The sequence below is a fragment of the Physella acuta genome, unplaced genomic scaffold (genome assembly GCF_028476545.2).
Source record: "Physella acuta isolate Inbredline_101_S28 unplaced genomic scaffold, ASM2847654v3 ptg000420l, whole genome shotgun sequence".
Taxonomy (NCBI): Eukaryota; Metazoa; Mollusca; class Gastropoda; family Physidae; genus Physella; species Physella acuta.
Window position 1 is genome coordinate 37,955 of NW_026731939.1, and position 21,368 is coordinate 59,322.

Sequence of the window (21,368 nt, forward strand, 5' to 3'; positions counted from 1 at the left end):
TCGATTCTCGAACAGGAGACAGTATCAGAGATAGCCCCAGCCAACATGGAGGACTTTCGTCAATCGGATTTATAATTCGATCTCTCCTCCTCCCCCCTCGTCTTCCCCCCTCACACGTCTTCGATTGGAGCTCATTATGCGCTATCTCACCCCCATCCCCCTTCTCATCCACCCCAGGGGTGAGGTGGGTGAAAAGACGACAACCGTGTCTACAGTCAACACCGAGTTGTCACCCATCTTAAAGGCTATTTTTAAACCGCGCGAGGCTCCACAACTCGGTCTCGCGGTTGCTATAAATATCAGCTCGTGAGCGGCTTCCAACAAGAGGGGAGAGGGGGGGGGGGCGAGTGAGGGAAGGGGGTGATGGGAGTGACCTTGACATTTGTTCCAGATTCCCCAAGTGAAGATGTGAGAGAGGGGGGAAAAAACAAAAGGAAACACGGTAATAGGATATTGTTGTTTGTTATAGTTACGTCTGCAGGCGGCTGGAGACGTTGACAAATGGGATCAATTTGGTGTTGGTTTGTTGGACAAGACCAATTAGATTCAGCTGAACCGGTCCGCTTGATGATGCCTTACAATTTGAGTCGCGGGGTGTCGTGAAGAAGAGGGTGATATGGACGGGTAGAAGAATGACGGTCAAGGGGTTGTGAGTTCGAATCGTAGTCAATACTTAGCGAAATTGACCGAATTTGTGTGTTTGGGGTGGGGAGGGGGGGGGGGTTGTTGAATATACACGCACCAGAAAAAGGTGATGCCTCAAGGTAATTTGGCCCTTGCTTAAGTCAGAACTTGCATCGTAACATGACATCAAAGACAGCACTTCTAATATGACTCCGAAGTCGTCACTTATATCGTAACATTAACACAAAGCCAGCACTTCTAACATGACTTCAAAGTCAGCAATTATATCGTAACATTAACACAAAGTCAGCAATTATATCGTAACATTAACACAAAGTCAGCACTTATATCGTAACATTACCCCCAAGTACTTCACCGACCGTCGGGATAGTTGCGGTTGTCCCTTAGACAGTGCTTCAACTATAGCAGGATAGCATAACGCAGTATTCATACATTCACGCCGAACTGTTAACAAATTGAACAATGAACAGGTAAACAGAAACAGCGAGTAATAAAGAGAAGATCTTGGTATGGTAAATTATGTAGATCAACGGGGATTCGAACCACGGCCTATCTATAGAGAGGACTTATCTCTCGACTTATCTGCACCAACCAGAGAAAAAAACAATTTCCTCCCGGCAGTCTCACACGGCGGGAAGCGATCAAAGATTAATCCGTCTTCAAATACCACGTGACTGGCTAGGACAGCTCGCTCTACATGTTGCCAGAAAGTCTTCACACCTCGGTAGACCAATCTACGACCAGGCAGTTGTGGTGGACATTTTGTTTTCTTGTGACTAAGCTAATTTTAACCCAGACATGTAGGCATTAAAAGTAGGTCACCAACTTCTCGTTCTCGTACTTGCCAGTTAGTATTTTTTTAAAAACCAAATGTGAATATTTTTATTAAATCGGTAAAAAAATTGATTTAGAAAAGTTACTTCAACTATAGTTAATTTATTTAAAATCGTAAACAATGATATAAGTAGACTAAACGGTACAGACTAGCTTGAAGAAAAATAGAGCCTACTTTAAAATGAGATTTTTAAAAACATACATTTATGGTAAGTTATTATTCATTCGAAACCTTAAGACGGTATTCTAAACGTAGTTACAGTAATAATATAATATTGAAACCTAGAGCTATCGGTACTTAATTTTAATATTTTATTATTATATCATTTTAATATAACTGCTTCATTTTGTGTACTCTTGTTATTTTAAAATCATGAAGCGAGGCCAAGAAATACATAGCAGTCATCGTTTTGTTCTCAAAACGAACCATGTTCAAAACAATTGATTTAGTACAACAATGTATACCTCTCCCTGGCTAACGAGATTTCGAATTTCAAGCGAGAGAGACCGAGATTTACAAGCCCTATTACTAGTGAGCACAGGATTTATGTAAGATTTGAAATAATTGTTTAAATCGTCGCGCAAATTTGTGTTTTGTATTTAAATGTTCAAAAAATACCCTTTATGAAAGTGTACTATATATATATATATATATATATATATATATATATATATATATATATATATGTATATATATATATATATATATATATATATATATATATATATATATATATATATACATATATACATATATACATATATAGATAGATAGATAGATATGCCTATATATGGTTACAAAATGAAATTATTTTGTCATTTTTCTCTATTTTTGTAACGCGACGCTGAGCAGCTTAATTTTAAATATCTTATGAAATACATTGTATTATACTTTGCTCTGGGATTTCAAATCTATCTTTAGCTTTCCCTGAGCAAAAAAAAAATTGTTCACCTAAATCCCGTCAGACGGTGGGCGAACGAGATCTGCCCCCGGGCTTTGATTGCAGATACCTTCCTGTTATCCCGTTAAAGAGCCAGTTCCAGCCGGGATGCGAGACACCGAGGACTCGACATAAAGCTGGCGACTGGTTGGGAGCAAGTCGTGGGGAGACTGAAAGGGTGACCGCTTTTTCTTGAGGAGGGTGTGTCAGCCCCTTTAGTTTTTAATATTTGAAAGGAAGAAATTAGCGTTCATATTTGGTTTACTAAGGCGGCAGCATTATTATTATTATTAATATATATATATATATATATATATATATATATATATATATATATATATATATATATATATATATATATATATATATACATTTTAACATTTTTCAAGAAAAACATATTTATTTGGTATTTAAGTATGTATAATTTGGATGATTGAAGTTGAATACTTTAAAACAAAGTTTATACAATGCCCATATTAACAAAAGTTGAGACAGTCATTTAGAAACCTATATCACTTTTTCAAGAGTTATTGATTAATTCTTATCACTTTGATGTATAACTTCTCACTTAAATCCATTCCTTTTTAGTTATCACTTATTAATATACTATTAATATAATATTAACTTTCTTTTCAATTATCACCCATCACTAAAAGTCATAACTTAACGTTGATTTATCACTAATATAATAAACGCAAATATTTTTTCAGCCATTGTTGTTAAAAATCCCATTGATTTCTAAATCGTTAAGTTCATGGTTTTAGTGCTAATGATTAATTAAGTTTAAAACGTTAAAATATTGAAATGCCACTGTTAATAAAACCCTCTTATCCTTCACTTCCACACATAAAATATCGTGTTATAAAGAAGCTAATGCACTTCTTTTAACTGATATAAATTTGTATCAGAATCAGTACTGGTTATAATGAAGATACTGTAGAGGACAACGTTCCGCATCAATGTTTATAATATAGGGCGACACATATGTTATCTGTCCTTGGTTAGATACAATTCGATCTACTACACTTAACTACACATACACCTTATTTATTTTATTTACACATCTAGTCGCTTATAGCTATAAAACCTTCAATATGTAAGGCCATTTAATCTCAACAAACTGCGCAGTTATTGTAGTGTATATCAGCTTAACACTAATTTAGTGCGTTAAAATAAAAAAAAAACCGATACATCAAAATACTGGGTTCTCTTTTGAGTGTTTGCTAAAAACGACTTGGTTAGGATTTTATTGTTTCTTTTTTTTTAACAAAAATAAAAAAAAAAAAAACAACCAACAACGTAATTGATTTTCCAAGTCTTCGTACGTTTAACTTTATGATGTCGTTTTCTGGTTTACCGTTCCGTTTCTTCGTTAGGTTGATTTAAAAAAAAAACTTTTTAAATGGCCAGTGATGTTTCCCTTTACATCACAATTTGTGAGCTTGAATAATGTTGACTTCTCTAGTTTTTTGTTGTTGTTGGTATTGTAGCTACTTAAATTCGACTTCCTGGGGAGAAACGCTAACTGGCTGGTATATATTTTCGCTTTCCCGGCCTCTGTTTATTTTTATTTTTCCCTTATTCTCCCCCACACATTATATATATATATATATATATATATATATATATATATATATATATATATATATATATATGTATATGTATATGTATATGTATAACTGCCACAACTGCGCTGAATGATCGAGAAAGTTTGCAGCCTCGCCGCTAGCTATAGATAGCTATCTCACATCGATCCAACAGTTCACACAACGAACGAAAACCTACCAGCAGCCTAACAATAACCTACCAGCAACCTACCAACAACCTACTCGACTCAACACACACAAAAATTGCTGGCGCCAAACGAGCTGTTTTAACAATAAGCTAAGTAAAAATAGACCTCAGAGCATTTACATTCAATTTCTTTTTCCGTTTTCCGGTCGATGTTTTTAATGTCTACCATTAGCTGTCTCGCAGGGGAAAATGAGGTAGATGGTAGAACTTGTTTTAGACTGCTGAAGACGAGGTTGAGCGGCTGGCAGATATAAAAAAAAATTGCCGAATGTGTAAGTGAAATTCGCGTGTGATTATGTTAATTGGGTTCGATTTATTTTCGCGGAAATTTGCATTGCATTTTATTTTGAACTCGAATGAATCTCACAATTTTGATGTCGTTTGTGTGGAACGATAAAATATAAATACAGGCGAAATCTGTAAACGGATGAGACGCAGGTTTTCGTTGAGTCCATCTAGCTCTAATTGGTACCTGGCTCAAGTCGGGAAAAAGTAATTATATTAACCGTGGCCATATATTCACTTTACATTTGTGAGTCTAAAAAAACAGAGTAGACATATACGGGTAGACTGATAAAATTGAATTAGATAGATTGTTTTTTGTAAGCCAATGTGTCTTTAAATGGTTATTTTGAAATATATTTTTTTTTGCTGTGTGAAAATTCATTTTTTTTTAAACTTTGAAAGTACAGAAAAGTAATTATATGGCAACAAGCTACCCAAACGCTGTAGGTATATTAACTGCTACCTTTAACTACATAAATTGATAAATACTTTCATCATACATTCACTCTATGTCTAATGTGATGTTGTACTCAGTTGTATTGTACACACACCTAATATGCTTTTGCATTTAGTTTTTGTGTAAACACCTAATATGTGTTTGTACTTAGTGTAGTTGTACACACACCTAATATGTAGTTGCACTTATTGTAGCTGTACACACACCAAATATGTAGTTGCACTTAGTGTAGGTGTACACACCTAATATGTAGTTGCACTTAGTGTAGCTGTACACACCTAATATGTAGTTGCACTTAGAGTAGCTGTACACACCAAATATGTAGTAGCAATTAGTGTAGGTGTACACACACCTAATATGTAGTTGCACTTAGTGTAGCTGTACACACCAAATATGTAGTTGCACTTAGTGTAGCTGTACACACACCTAATATGTAGTTGCACTTAGTGTAGCTGTACACACACCAAATATGTAGTTGCACTTAGTGTAGGTGTACACACACCAAATATGTAGTTGCACTTAGTTGCACACAGCAAACCTTAACCTTACGTTGACCAACACCATCTGGTGACGGCTGCAGGTTTTACCATGCTCGACCATGCAGGTTTTTCTCTCAATTTAAGCTTATCATGACACGCTTGAGTGAACATCATAATCAATCACATCAACTTTTTTTTTCACATGTGTGAAATGTGTATGGAGTATTTTGTAGAGAGCAACTGAGTACAACTTTAAAAACTAGAGCTTTAGGCATATTATGTGTTTTTTATGTCACGTGGACACACATGGTACACATACGCTCTGCGTGTTAGACGTAAGGCTTTGAGCTACATATTATAATACGGTATTTTATGTCATGAAATGGTCTCTATGTTAAATACTTAGTAAACATATTAGTCGTACGATGTATATATATATATATATACATATATATATATATACATATATATACATATATACATATATACATTATATATACATATATACATTATATATATATATATATATATATATATATATATATATATATATATATATATATATATATATATATATATATATATATATATATATGTATGTATATTAGTATATTAACTACGAGGCTAATAAATAGATAGCATCTGCATATTAATAGAGACCTTATTGCACTTGCCCTGTAGGATATAACATATAATTTACATATGACAAACTGTTTACACTATTCACTACTGCATTATTCAGTGTGTTCCTACAGTTTACACCTGTATGTTACACGTCTGCAGACTGAGACAGTTTTATGTTACATATAGTCACGCCTGTAAACCTCTTGTATGTTACATATAGATACACAGATCCTTGTATGTTACATACAGAATCACAGACTGAGACACGTGTATGTTACATATAGAGACACAGACTGAGACACGTGTATGTCACATACAGAGACCCTTATAGACTGAGACAGTTGGAGGCAGACTTAAAAACCTTAAAAAAAGCCCAAAAGAACTGCACAGATTAATTTTTCCTATTCTGCCTTAAATTTAGTTTTTGTATTGTTCTAAGTAAACCGTAAAACATAATTATTTAAGAAGTTTTTTTCAAAAAAATTACTTGAAACAATATTTACAAAACATGTCATGTTTTTAAGGATGTTATTTCATAATGTTTTGTTTCCGGAAATTGTAATGATTGTCAGATAAAAAAAAAAGGTTTTTTTCGCATTGTGGTTTTGATTTATAAAACTAGACATTTTCACTTTGTTCTATATCTGAATTTAATTCAAAATCGTACAATCTTACAATTCGTTACCACGAAAGTTCGATTTTTCACCACCCATTTCGCAACATTAACTTCTATTTATCTGGCCACTTGACCTCAAGCCTGAGTGCCCGCCGCAACAAGCTACGACGTCTGCAGCTGTGCAGCTGTTTTATGCAAATGATCCAGGGGCCTGCATTCTGAGTTGTACAAAAAGTTGGTGATGTGTTTATTATGACGTTTATGTGTAGTGTGACGCGTTGTGTTCACGCCTAACTCCTCATTCTCTTTTTTCAACTTGAACACATTGCGTTTTTATTTATTTATTTATTTTGAAAATATAGAATAACTACTTGTGCTTTACTCCCAATTACTGTTTGATAAGGTTTAATCAAGACACTGTCCGTTTTTTGAATGGAGTTGGTGCCAGTGTTTCTTCCAGACTTTTTTCTCCGGGTGAGGGGGGGGGGGGCACTTGAAATTTTCGGGGGGGGGGGGGGGGTAGACTTTCTTCGGGGGGGGGGGGGGGCGGACACTGTTAAAAGTATATATTTTCTATATAAATTATATAAATTTCATTTCGTTGGGTGGGGGGGGGGGGGGGCGGTAAACTTTTTTCGAAAAGATGCCTGGAAGAAACTGGTTGGTGCTAAAAATTAATCGTTGCTATTCCGCTAGCCGGAACATTAGTTCAAAGGCAAGCTGGGTGATTGATCGTGAATGTACAGGAATATTTGAAAAACAAACTGGAGTTTTTTTTTAAGTGGAAAAATAAGTCCTTGGAGGTAACAGGTGTCTAATGTTTACAGTTGACAGACTTTATTCAAGCATTTCAATACGGTCAAGTGGTTGGGTGTACGGTTTAATGTATAGGGCTTACATTTAGGGTTTAAGTTTAGGGTTAGGTTCAGTGTTTCTTCCCGACTTTTTTTCTCCGGGGTGCACTTGAAATTTTCGGGGGGGGGGGGGGGGGGGGCAGAAACTGTCAAAAGTATATATTTTCTATATAAATCCCCCCCCCACCCCCCCAAAGAGATGCCTGGAGGAAACTCTGGTTAGGTTAAGTGTTAGGTATGGGGTTGGGGTTAGGGTTAGGTTTGGGGTTAGTTTAATTGTTATGTTTGGGTTAGGGTTAGGTTTGGGGTAGGGTTAGGGTTAGGGTTAGAATTCGGGTGTGGGTTAGGTTAAGTCAGGGTCGAGAATTTATATTTATATTTCGAACGACGCGCATTGGCTATGGGTGTATTCTGTAAGAATTAGTGAGAAAGATTCACACACACATTCAAGTTGTAGGGGTTTGTCGTTTGTAATCCAATCCTAATTTTGTATTAGGTTAAAAAAAAACGTGTTTCTCTCAAGACTTGCATCATCGTTGTTCCTTGTGACGTAGCTGAACCAATCACCTGTGATGGCATGGGACCGAATGGAACCTGTTAATGCACTCTATGGTTTATGGTGGTAAATAAACTTAAGAGGACAGAGAAAAAAAAATGACACATGCGCAGTTTGTTTTAGTAGTGATTTGTTGTTAGGAAAATTGGACCAGCAACTGTTGTTGTTTTTATTTTAAATGTGCGGGTTTCGCTACACACCCCCCACCCCTAAACCATCAACATCCTCCACTAAGTATGTACTTTTATATCATTAGCACTCAATCCTAATCGAGCACCGTCTCTCCATCATCACCCTACCTGGATACCCCCCCCCCATAGCACTCTTTCCTAATTAAGGACCATTTTTCATAATAACCCCCTCTATCACCCCCCCCCCACATTTCTCCCTCTTTACTAAGCACCCTCTCTCTATCGGATTAACCCCCCCCCCCCTTTCCAACCATCATCACTCATTCCTAATTTATCTCTCTACCCTCCTCACCACCTAACCACCCTCTCAACATCATCGCTCCCTCCTAATTAAGCACACTCCCGCCCTCCCACCATCATCACTCCCTCCTAATTAAGCACCCTCCCACCATCATCACTACCTCCTAATTAATCACCCACCCCTCCCCACCACCACCTAACCACCCTCCCAGCATCATCACTCCCTCCTAATTAATCCCCCTCCCCCCACACCACCCTCCCAACCTCATCACTCCCTCCTAATTAACCCCCCTCCCTCCCCCACACCACCCTCATCCCTAACTAAACCATTCCCCACCGGACCAGCAACAGGTGTCACAGCGACCTAATTTAACCGATGTCAAGGTCTAACTAAGCAAAACAACAACAACGTCAACTGGATCTAAAGTAGTCCTACACAAACAATCCATACGCCGTTACACAGTAGACTACCTAAACTCAAGCACAAAAAGTAGTCCTACACAATCCATACGCCATCACAGAGTACTCCTAGAGTAGCTATATATATATATATATATATATATATATATATATATATATATATATATATATATATATATATATATATAAAATTTATAATTCAAAATAGCAGCGAAAATTAGCTTATTTTGGCGCTCCTAGGGTCGGTGCCCAGGGACATATGTACCCCCCCCCGTCGCTACGCCTCTGGTCCTACACAATCCATACTTCAGCAAAAACCTAGTCCTAGACTATTCATATGCCTTTATTAGAAAGTGATTCAAGAATATTCATCCGCCAGTATAGAATTCTGGATTTCTGGATAGTTCATAAGCCTGTGTTAAAATAGTCCTAGACTGTATAAAAATGTAGTCCTAGACTATTCTTACACTTGAAAAAAAAACCCAACGAATCCTGTGTTACCCATACTCCTAGACTATTCAAAAACAGTATTCCTAGAATATTCATGCACCATCATAAAAAAGTAGTCCTAGACTATTCATACGCCAGCAAGCGAAAAAAAAAATTCTAGACTATTCATATATCGGCTCAGTCGAAACACGTCGAAAAGTTATTTAGCAACAAAATACAACACATTATGGGTATCATTTACATAATTAGTCTAACGATATGGATAATTTGCATAATTACTGGCAACCGAGGTCTCCAGGAGGGGAATACAACACGGCCGGTGAAATCATTTAGCAACAAACAAAAACGTTATTTTAAGCGGATAGTTCACTGAATGAAGCTTTAAAGAGTAGCATATTTCTATTGTGTAGATTTAGAAACAAACAAAAACGTTATTTTAAGCGGATAGTTCACTGAATGAAGCTTTAAAGAGTAGTATATTTCTATTGTGTAGATTTAGAAACAAATTAAATATTGTTTTAGGTTTAATTTTTCATTTAACCTATTGACACTCAGTTTATTTATTTGTATTGAATTCATGAGAAAGCTCTAAACAGAGAAGATATCATTCAAGTCGTGTCTGTGGTTTGGACGCTAATATGGCACTCTGACTTCTGTAATGTTATGGGAAGTTCAAGAGTTCTCGAGGCTGGATAGGCACAATAGCATAAAGGCATAAAGGGCACCATATAGCAAAGGGCATCATACAACAAAGGGCATCATACAGCAAAGATCACAATACATCAAACTGTATCAGACAGGAAAGAACACTATATAACGTAGGGCGCCATAAATGGCACTATCATCAGAAGGAATTAATAACAAAAGGCACCATACATATTGATTTATTATATATATATATATATATATATATATATATATATATATATATATATATATATATATATATATATATATATATATATATATATATATATATATATATATATATATATATATATATATATATATATATATATATATATATATATATATATATATATATATATATATATATATATATATATATATATATATATATATGAGAGAACATGCAAAACGTTCGGATAGAAGGGTCATAAAAATAAAACTGAACAATACATCAAATGATATTGAATATCAGGTAAAGGTATTTGTCAGTGCAATGCCTAAAGTAGAAGGTATTGCATTAGGATGTATTACAAAAATTGGGGTACTTGGCTTCAGTAGGGTATTACATTAGGGGACGGGGTATGTCAGCATCTTTATGAATTGTGCATCTAACGCATTCCTCTCTGACAGTTACCGTCTCATGGTATTATTATTTTTGTTATGTATAGCCGCCTGTCTGTTTGCTCGGCTTTGTGTCTCTCCCCACTTATTGACTTTGTTTATAGTCCTGCGCAGGTCTACTTCACAGGTAAGTGTCTACCTACTTCACAGGTAGTCCTGTTACCATCCAGGTAACCCCAACAGATAAATACCAGACGTACCCATCCCCAGAAACCATCCCCAACACCCAGGGTTCTGACTTGAAGAAAACGATATACAGCTCAACAACCCTCTCAACTGTTCGTGTTGTTGCAAATCTGCATCATCTGTTGTTTTCTCTTTGTACATTTTTTTTTTACATCACAATAATATTTCCTTGAGTCGGGTTAATTGTGATATATCCCTGTGACAGAAATTCTGCCTACATTACCCTCTCGCTGAACTTGTCTGTTGTTTGTCTTTACTACCATAAAACATTTTTTTTTGTTTTCATCGCTAGTAAATAACCATATAAAAAAATCAGTTTTTAGTATACAAGTAAGCAACTGTTACCTTTCAAACAAAAGTATAAATCAGGAAAATGTTTTTATCTTAAAATTGGATCAACATTTCTCGTATAACTTAAACAGCCAGAAATTGATATTTCAGTATAAGAGAAATATTCTTTAGATTTCGGCAAAGTGTGTTAATCCTATTTCAAATCGATGAAAATGAAAGTAAAAATTATTTGAACCACACGAAATGACTTACACGTATTACCTACGCGTAAAAAGCTTTTTAGTTCCAAATGGCTGGACTTGTGTCCATTTTATCATGTCGGCTGGAGAGTTCGATACAAAACGACGGTTTTCCGATTGAGTCGATAGTGAACACGTTTGGTAATGTTATGTTTTGCACGTCTGGAAGATTGGTGTGTATACATAACGCCTGTGTGGGTTTTCCCGTTTTGGATGTGAGTTTCATTGAAATTTCCGCAACATTTTATATTCGTCGTTCTTTATTGTAATATTGGAGGGGATATCCTCCAGCACAAGGTAAAGATTCCTCTTTAGACTTAGCGATCTATTGGGCAGATGAAGTAGAGTTCACACGTTTCTTGACCTCGTTATATGAGGGGTAGGTATGGTCAGCACTTTGCCATGTCGCCTTTACTTTACCTAACATGAGTTTGGTACCCATCAGAGCTGGGTGGACTCAGGGACGCTCTACTTACTTAACCCGGATTGAACTCCAGCCTTTAGGGTTAGCAGCCCTCCCAGCACTTACGTATTTATTACTTGTCAACATATCATCCGCCAAACGGCCCGTTGTCTTCAGTCGGCTTTTCTTTCGGAATTTGCTTCCATATTCTTTCTTCATAAAAAAACCGATCTGCAAGACAGCCGTTGTTTGATATTCGGACTTTTTTTTTCACCTAGATGGGTTGTCGCCACGTAACGATCTTTTCGACCCGGAGTCCAAATTCTTGATTTTGGAGTTAGCAAACAAGAGTTTTCCTGCCCGACCATGCCGCCACACCCCCCCCCTCCCCCGGTATATTTTTAGATCGAAAGAGTGTGAAGAAGCTTGATAGTTGCCCTAAGTTCAATAAAGAACTTAATGTAAAGATGATGATAAAAAAACACTTTATAGATAGGCCGATAGTTGCTAAATACAGCCTTTATCTAGTTAATTGTTTCAACTGCAGTTATCGCATTTAGTCTCATAGTTAAGATTAGAATTATGCTACTTATTATGTTGAGATCGTGTTTAGAGTTTGGGTTAGTGCTCGGCTTTCACCTCCAGGAGGTCCTTGTAACAAATCCTAACCTTAAACCCTGACATCGCGTTAAATGACTTCACTAAATCAAACCGTGAAAACGTTTAACCTGATTTTGAGAAAACGAGTTCAGGCAGAATTGCTTCCTCGTGAAATCTGTGTCAGCTTCTTCGTCGCGCGCCAAAGGATTGGGGTGAAGGCAAGTCAATCGGTAGGGGGGTGGAGGTGTAGGGGGGGGGGGGGTGTAGGAGGATTGACAACCTCAGGTAAAGAGACTTTTAAAAAATGGGGTGAATGGCTCATAAAAAACGTATAGTTCCGTTTCTGTTCTTAAAACGCTTAAATTTTGTTTTTTAAACCGGTTTATTTTGGCTTTCGCTTTGTAAAGTTTTGTCACGGAAATTGGTTTTACGGGTAATAAAAATGTACCGTAAACAAGTTCTCATCAATTAAATATCATATCCGCTTTTTTAAAGGCGATACCTAAACTCGGTGTTTAAAATTATTATTCTGTTTCGGTGAATATTTACGGTTTTTGTTTTTAAATTACCCGCTAAGCGAATGCTTCCATTTTAATTTTAACGACTGCGCATGGAATTATCGTCTGCTGCGACTTCCGGTCGAGAATTGCGCCAGCTTCAAAGCATTCTCTCCTGGATATGTGTCCATTGTCAATAAAAATAAAAACAGTCCAATCGGTTTTCAGGCAATAACTATTTTCTTTTTAAAGTTTGATAGTAAAAGTTCTAATTCTTTTTCCTTTCTAATTATAGGCTTACGTCTTTCCACGGGCACAGTGTCAGGATGGAGAAGGGGGTCAAGACATCATCTACCCCCTCTCCCCCACCTCACTTCGGTGTAAAATTGAAGTAGTCCGCAATTTATAACACTGGGATCTTGAATTTCCTACTAATAAATTTAGCACCATATATATATATATATATATTTAAAATCTGTTTATGTATAGAGATACATAAGCATCACACATCAAATGTACATTTATTTTATACGTATAACTATTAGTGGTGTATTTTTGGTCCCTATACCAACCATATACTACACGGGGTTAAACAAACAGCTGAGGGAATTGTTTGGACATACACATACAAGTGACTGAATTCTACTCACGCAAAAGTCTAAGACATACACATATAAGTGACTAAATTCTACTCACGCCAAAGTCTAAGACATACACATACATGTGACTAAATTCTACTTACGCCAAATGTCTAAGACAGACACATATAAGTGACTGAATTCTACTCACGCCAAAAGTCTAAGACATACACATACATGTGACTGAATTCTACTCACGCCAAAAGTCTAAGAGAGACATACACATACAAGTGACTGAATTCTACTCACGCCAAAAGTATAAGAAAGACATACACATACACGTGACTGTATTCTACTCACGCAAAAGTCTAAGACATACACATACATGTGACTGAATTCTACTCACACGCGAACGTCTTTGAGAGGAAATTCAATAGTTAGTTAGACGTGGTCGCCGACTTAAGCTTCGGTATAACTTAAACAATGAGGTGATTCTAGGCATGCTCGGGTTACCCGGGGAGGGGGAGGGGGAGGGGAATGGGGGAGGGGATGCGGGTGGTAAGACGGTTGGAGAGTTGAGGAATGATGGGAAGTTGGGGAGTGAATAATTAGTGAAGTGGGGGAATGATGAGGATTGGAAAAAGGGGGGGGGGGGATGGTAGGCACAACGACAAATTCATTTCATTAGGATATATGCTACTGTAATTAAAACTTATCATCAAAATTGTTTAGGCATAATTATAAATGCATAGATGTTTAATATTTCATTCTCCATTAAATCCTGTAATACAGACAGGTAAAAATAAAATCAAAGAAAAATAACATGTCAATTTTAAAAAGAAAGACAAGAAAAAAATGAATTTGCCATTTTTCATTCTAAAAAATGTGAAAACTCATTGCCAGATTTTTTCGAAATTTCATGCTAAATTACACGCTCATGCTAATGTAATTTTTTTTTTTTGGCTGATCAAAATCTGTTTAGAATTAGGGTCTGTGTAGCTGGGGCACGTTTTGGTGGACAATGCAAAACTAAAAGATGATTATAGACCCACACGCAAATACACACACAACCACTCTCTGACACACACTCACACACACATGCACTCAAACACACATATTCTCTCTTTCTCTCTCCTAACTCTACATACAAACATTCCCAGATTATCTATCGAAAGAGAATTACAACCAAAGTCCCCCACCCAACTTACCCCTCTCCTAGTTGTGCGTTGGGTGCCCAAGTTCACACTACATATTTAATTCTATTTACCCTTACATTTAGCGACGTTGTAAATCAACACGTTGAGCACTATTGAACCAAATATGCACCAGGACTTTCCTGCCAACAGTTACATTAGTTTAGAATGACTTAAAATCAATACTATTGGTCAAGTGTGTGTTGATAAATGGTTATGACTTACACATATGGTTATGACTTACACATATGGTTATGACTTACATAAATGGTTTATCACAGAGGCGTAGCGAGGGGGGGGGGAACGGAAAACGGGTTGGAATAATAAATTGAAAGGTTGAATGGGGGGGGGGGGGTGTAAATCGAAGGTTTGAGGGGGGTGCAAATCGAAATCTTGAGGGGGGGGGGGTGCGAATCGAAAGTTTGTCCCCGGGCGCCGCGCCGGGAAGGGTCGCTACGCCTCTGGTTTATGACTTACATAAATGGTTTATGACTTACATAAATGGTTTATGACTTACACAAATGGTTTGTGGCCTACATAGGACCAGTGAGGAGTGAACCTATCCCCATCAGTAAACCTATCCTTACTAATGCACCTGCTTTTGTCAATAAACCTACCCTCACAAATAAAAAAAAACCTCACCAACTAACCTACCTACATAAATAAACCTACCCCCACCAATAAACCTACCTACATAAATAAACCTACCCCCACCAATAAACCTACCCACACAAATAAACCTAACTTATGAACCTGCCCCCCTCCCCTCTCTTAACAACTAAAACTTACCGCACCAGTTCAAACTATTCCAATCACAATCACCATTTTCAATTAACATAATTACCAATGTAAAAATTCAGCTGTAACTAAAATCTCGGTTGTCACAAGATATTGTATTTAAAAAATGGTTTAACCCATATAAACACATAACCATATAACACCACCAGGCAGTGGCGTAGTGAGGTCGGGTGTTACCCGGTGCGGCACTTAATGGTGTCACACCCCCCCAGAGGCGTAGCGACCCTTCCCGGGGACAAACTTTCAAAGTTTTGATTTGCACCTCCCCCCCCCACCCTCAAATTTTTTATTTGCGACCCCCCCCCCCCTCAAACTTTCGATTTGCACCCCCCCCCCCTCGAACTTTCAATTTGAACCCCCCCCCCCCCCCTCAAGTTTTTCTCTATATATTTTGCTATTTTTTGCCTTGGTGTCACCCCCCTAAATGGTGTCACCCGGTGCGGTCCGCACCCGCCTCCCTCGCTACGCCTCTGCCACCAGGCAGTACGATGAACCATTAGTACCAGATGGTCAGGGATCTGAATGGTGTTTTAATCTGATCTAGATACCAACTCTAATGACCTTGTCCTCAATGAGGTTCGCTTTCATAAACAGCAATCTCAAACTGAACACTTAATTATAGAAACTAGATCCGTTTTAATGATTTCGTATATGAATTTTTTGAGTGGTGATAGCCGGATTAACATACAATTTAGACGGATTAGATATTTTTTTTAACATAATTGTTACGTATTTGCATACGAGTCGGCGAGGGGGATGTGGGGGGGGGGGGGTGAGTTTTCATTAGCAACTGTTGTGCAATTATTCCCCTTTGGTGTGTTGCCAAAGTGTGCGGTTATTTTTAGCATTGCCATATCAACAGTCGGAGACAAAATGGCGGAGCTTGTACTCGGTTATTGGGACGTCGCCATAGTGCACAGACGTGTGGGGGGGGGGGGGGGGGGGAGGGGGTAACAGTTAGGTGGGGTGGGGGAGGCAGGTTGGGGGAGAATAGTCGCAGGAGACTGAGGATTCTCGAAGTATAGACCCGAGTCTAAATCGAACAACACGATCATAGTCTTGAAGCTCGCTGCGTTATTTTGTGTTTGTAGAGTGCCGTATTATTAGACGCACGCTACCGGATATGCAAATATGCATTAATTCGATTTACGACAGACGAATATTTTTCCCGACGTCTGCTTCCAGCACCTCGTGACCACACGCGACTTCTGCCACTGGAGTTAGAACCCTTGATGACAATGCTTCAAGAAATTATCTTCCCCTCCCCCCACACCTCCCTCTCTTACTGTACTCTTCTGCATTTTTTTTTCATTTACGCACCGGTCGCCATGGCAACAGCAAAACGTTTTATCTTTTTACCGTTAATTACATATTTATATTGGCGAGAGAGAGATAAAGAGATAGAGAGAGAGAGAAGGGGGAGATAGAGGATGTGATAGAGAGACACAGGGATACATTGAGGTGCAATAATTATCTGAGTTCCAATTAAGAAAAAGTGAAATTCTTATTTTTTTAAAGTAATGGAGTTTTATCCAACGAAAACCCGCTTAAATTATTCCTACAGTCTTACGGTCAATGCTAAAATAAAAATAAAAATGCCCATAATGACAGTGTTTGTTTCTGCATTCACAACCATTCCTCAATTAGAAATCAAATTTTTACAAGGGATATAAAAAAGTCTTAGGAAATTTCCGAACGAGTTATTTAAAAATAGGAATATCTGTTTCTGTTTTTTTTTTTTCGGCTAAAAAAAAAGTTAATTTGAGAAGGCTTATTAGTTGAGACAAACATTTAAAAAAATTGTTTAGTGTTTTTGATACGACTACTTAAATCATTCTTAATTAAAGGTTCATGCACTTAGAATCAACAGTTTAGGGGCGTGGTAGGGGTGGGGTTTAGCAATTTGAGATGTTCGGCATAGGATGGTAGCATGATGCGCAAAACGTATGTAGCTAGTCCATATAATTACCTTTGTGTTTACTTCTAGTAAAACACATGTATGTAGAGTGGTTGCATGAAGATGTTGAATACAACAAGCTCATACACTCCTACTTTAAGCCAAATCCAAGTTTTACAAATAATGTTTACGTGACTTCTAAATGTAGTTGAAAGATCTTGAACTTTTTTAGGGTAACAAATTTTATTAATTTTGTTTAGTGTGAGTGGTGGGATGTGCATGTGCATGTTCAGAGTTTTATTTTCAAAAGGGTGTATAGTAATATTGCTGAACATAACGAAAATGTCTGTATAATTACTGTATAAAACGTGTCTTGGACATGCGCCCACACAAACTTGACCGTGTATATCAGCACACATCTTCACATCACATTTTATCTACCCCACCCCACCAGGGGCGTAGCGAGGGGGGGGCGTGGGGTGCGGACCGCACCGGGTGACACCATTTAGGGGGGTGACACCAAGGCAAAAAATAGCAAAATATATAGCGAAAAACTTGAGGGGGGGGTGCAAATCGAAAGTTTGAGGGGGGGGGGGGTGCAAATCGAAAACTTGATGGGGGGTGCAAATCGAAAGTTCGAGGGGGGGGGGGGGGGGTGCAAATCAAAAACTTGAGGGGGGGTGCAAATCGAAAGTTTGAGGGGGGGGTGCAAATCAAAAATTTGTCCCCGGGAAGGGTCGCTACGCCTCTGGGGGGTGACACCATTGAGTGCCGCACCGGGTGACACCCGACCTCGCTACGCCACTGCACCCCACCACAACCCCCCCCCCCCTTGAATGTTGACTTAGAAACCTCCACACATCTCCGTAGAAGAAACAAACATTTAAAATTGACCACTCGGACATCGAGGGCAGAGCGGGGAGTCGAGACAGAAGAGAAACGACACTAAAACGATTTGGATGCCCGTGCCCGGGGCATCACGCGCCAGACGAACCGGGCACCGGACCACCCCCTGACACCGGCGACTGGTTGTAATCAATTTATATTAAACCGGTTATGTTTTTCGTCGGCACGTCTGCTCGACTTGTGAGGCTTATCGGGTATCTTAGGCTTAGCCAAATCCATGCAGTCGTCTACTTAGTCTTTTTTTTTGTCTTGGTGCTTTTGCAGTTCAGTTTTTTAAATCTTTTTTTGGTCAAAATTTTTTTGTCTTGGTGCTTTTGCAGTTCAGTTTTTTTAAATATTTTCTTGGTAAAGGTTTTTTATTTTATCTTGGTGCTTTTGCAGTTCAGTTTTTTAAATCATTTCTTGGTCAAGGCTTTTTTTTGTGTCTTGGTGCTTTTGCAGTTCAGTTTTTTTAAATCTTTTTTTGGTCAAGATTTTTTTTGTCTTGGTGCTTTTGCAGTTCAGTTTTATAAATATTTTCTTGGTAAGGCTTTTTTTTGTGTCTTGGTGCTTTTGTAGTTCAGTTTTTTAAAATCTTTTATTGGTCAAGGCTTTTTTTGTCTTGGTGCTTTTGTAGTTCAGTTTTTTAAATCTTTTCTTTGTCAAGGCTTTTTTTTTGTCTTGTTGCTTTTGCAGTTCAGTTTTTTAAAATCTTTTGTTGGTCAAGGTTTTTTTTTTGTCTTGGTGCTTTTGCAGTTCAGTTTTTTAAATCTTTTTTTGGTCAAAATTTTTTTGTCTTGGTGCTTTTGCAGTTCAGTTTTTTTAAATATTTTCTTGGTAAAGGTTTTTTATTTTATCTTGGTGCTTTTGCAGTTCAGTTTTTTAAATCATTTCTTGGTCAAGGCTTTTTTTTGTGTCTTGGTGCTTTTGCAGTTCAGTTTTTTTAAATCTTTTTTTGGTCAAGATTTTTTTTGTCTTGGTGCTTTTGCAGTTCAGTTTTATAAATATTTTCTTGGTAAGGCTTTTTTTTGTGTCTTGGTGCTTTTGTAGTTCAGTTTTTTAAAATCTTTTATTGGTCAAGGCTTTTTTTGTCTTGGTGCTTTTGTAGTTCAGTTTTTTAAATCTTTTCTTTGTCAAGGCTTTTTTTTTGTCTTGTTGCTTTTGCAGTTCAGTTTTTTAAAATCTTTTGTTGGTCAAGGTTTTTTTTTTGTCTTGGTGCTTTTGCAGTTCAGTTTTTTTTTAATCTTTGATTGGTCAAGGCTTTTTTTTTTGTCTTGGTGCTTTTGCAGTTTAGTTTTTTAAAATCTTTTCTTGGTCAAGGCTTTTTTTTTGTCTTGGTGCTTTTGCAGTTCAGTTTTTTAAAATCTTTTCTTGGTCAAGGCTTTTTTTTTGTCTTGGTGCTTTTGCAGTTCAGTTTTTTAAAATCTTTTGTTGGTCAAGGTTTTTTTTTATCTTGGTGCTTTTGCAGTTCAGTTTTTTTTAAATCTTTTATTGGTCAAGGCTTTTTTTTTTGTCTTGGTGCTTTTGCAGTTCAGTTTTTTAAAAATATTTTCTTGGTCAAGGCTTTTTTTTGTCTTGGTGCTTTTGCAGTTCAGTTTTTTAAAATCTTTTCTTGGTCAAGGCTTTTTTTTTGTCTTGGTGCTTTTGTAGTTCAGTTTTATAAATATTTTCTTGGTAAAGGCTTTTTTTGTGTCTTGGTGCTTTTGCAGTTCAGTTTTTTAAAAATCTTTTCTTGGTCAAGGCTTTTGTTTTTTGTCTTGGTGCTTTTGCAGTTCAGTTTTTTTTTTAATCTTTGATTGGTCAAGGCTTTTGTTTTTTGTCTTGGTGCTTTTGCAGTTTAGTTTTAAAAAAAAATCTTTTCTTGGTCAAGGTTTTTTATTGTCTAAGATCAAGATATTTAGATTCCTGCATTGGGGATGTACGTTGCCAATGCTATTAATAGTTTCATGCTTTGGTAGTATTTTATTATTGTTTTTTGTGCTAAGTTATAATTAATTAGAACTTAAAGTGTGTGAATTACTATAATATTCTATGGAATTTTTTTTTTTTTTGCATTAATGATAAAGATTTTAAAATATTTATTTCTGAGACCATTTTTTACTTTCTCGTATATACGAAGTATAGAGAAAGTATTGTAATCGTGCACAAAAATCACTTGAAATTTTAACAATTTTCACCGTATTACACCTCAGTCCTTCATCACATCCGAAGTATAGAGGACTTATTTTAATCGGGCAAAAATTATCAATCCAGATTTATCAAAATTAAGAGGTTTTATGCGTAATCCAGTCAGAAAAACTGGGCTTTGCAATTCTGTCCGTATGTCTGTGTGTCTGTCTGTCTGTCCGTGTGTAAACACGATAACTTGAGTACCGTTACAGCTAGGTTGATGAAATTTCATATATAAGTATTTTATCAAAATCGTAGATCCGTATCAACTTTTGAGAGATTTCTGATAACCGGAAATGGTACTTTTTCTACTTTGAAGTTTTCAAAAGCCTATAACTTGAGTACTATTTCAGATAGATAAATGAAATTTCACATGTAAGTAAAAGATTTAATTCTCTACCTTCTGTTAAATTTTGAGTCATTTCCGTTGACCGGAAGTAGTAATTTACGCTACTTCCGATTTCTCAAAAAACTAATGTAAATTTTTAAAGTACTAATAATATTGCGCACTATTATGCACTTTTTTATTTGGCGTTCGCTTGGTGTGCAATTTTTTTTTGTCTACGAGATTTTATTCTATTTTTAAAACTTTAAGTATTTAAAATGGATTAAAAATCATGTCTATAGCCCGAGTTCCCATCCCCTGTTGTTTTATATAAGAATATTCGAGAAAGTTTAGGGGAGATCACTCCCGGTTTATTTTACTTTTGAAAGACAATGGTCTTTTGTTTTGTGCAAGTCGAAACTAATTTACTTTTTTCTTTCTAACCCAGAAGCCCCCCCCCCCCCCCTTCCCCCGTCCAAACCCCTAATCTCTAGTTTGTACCTAATTGACCTCAGAAAACTGGTCAATGTACTAGCGCCATTAGCCAGATAAATGGGATAAAAATAAGAAGAACCGGATGACGCAATGCAATTGAGGTCAAGGGTCAAGT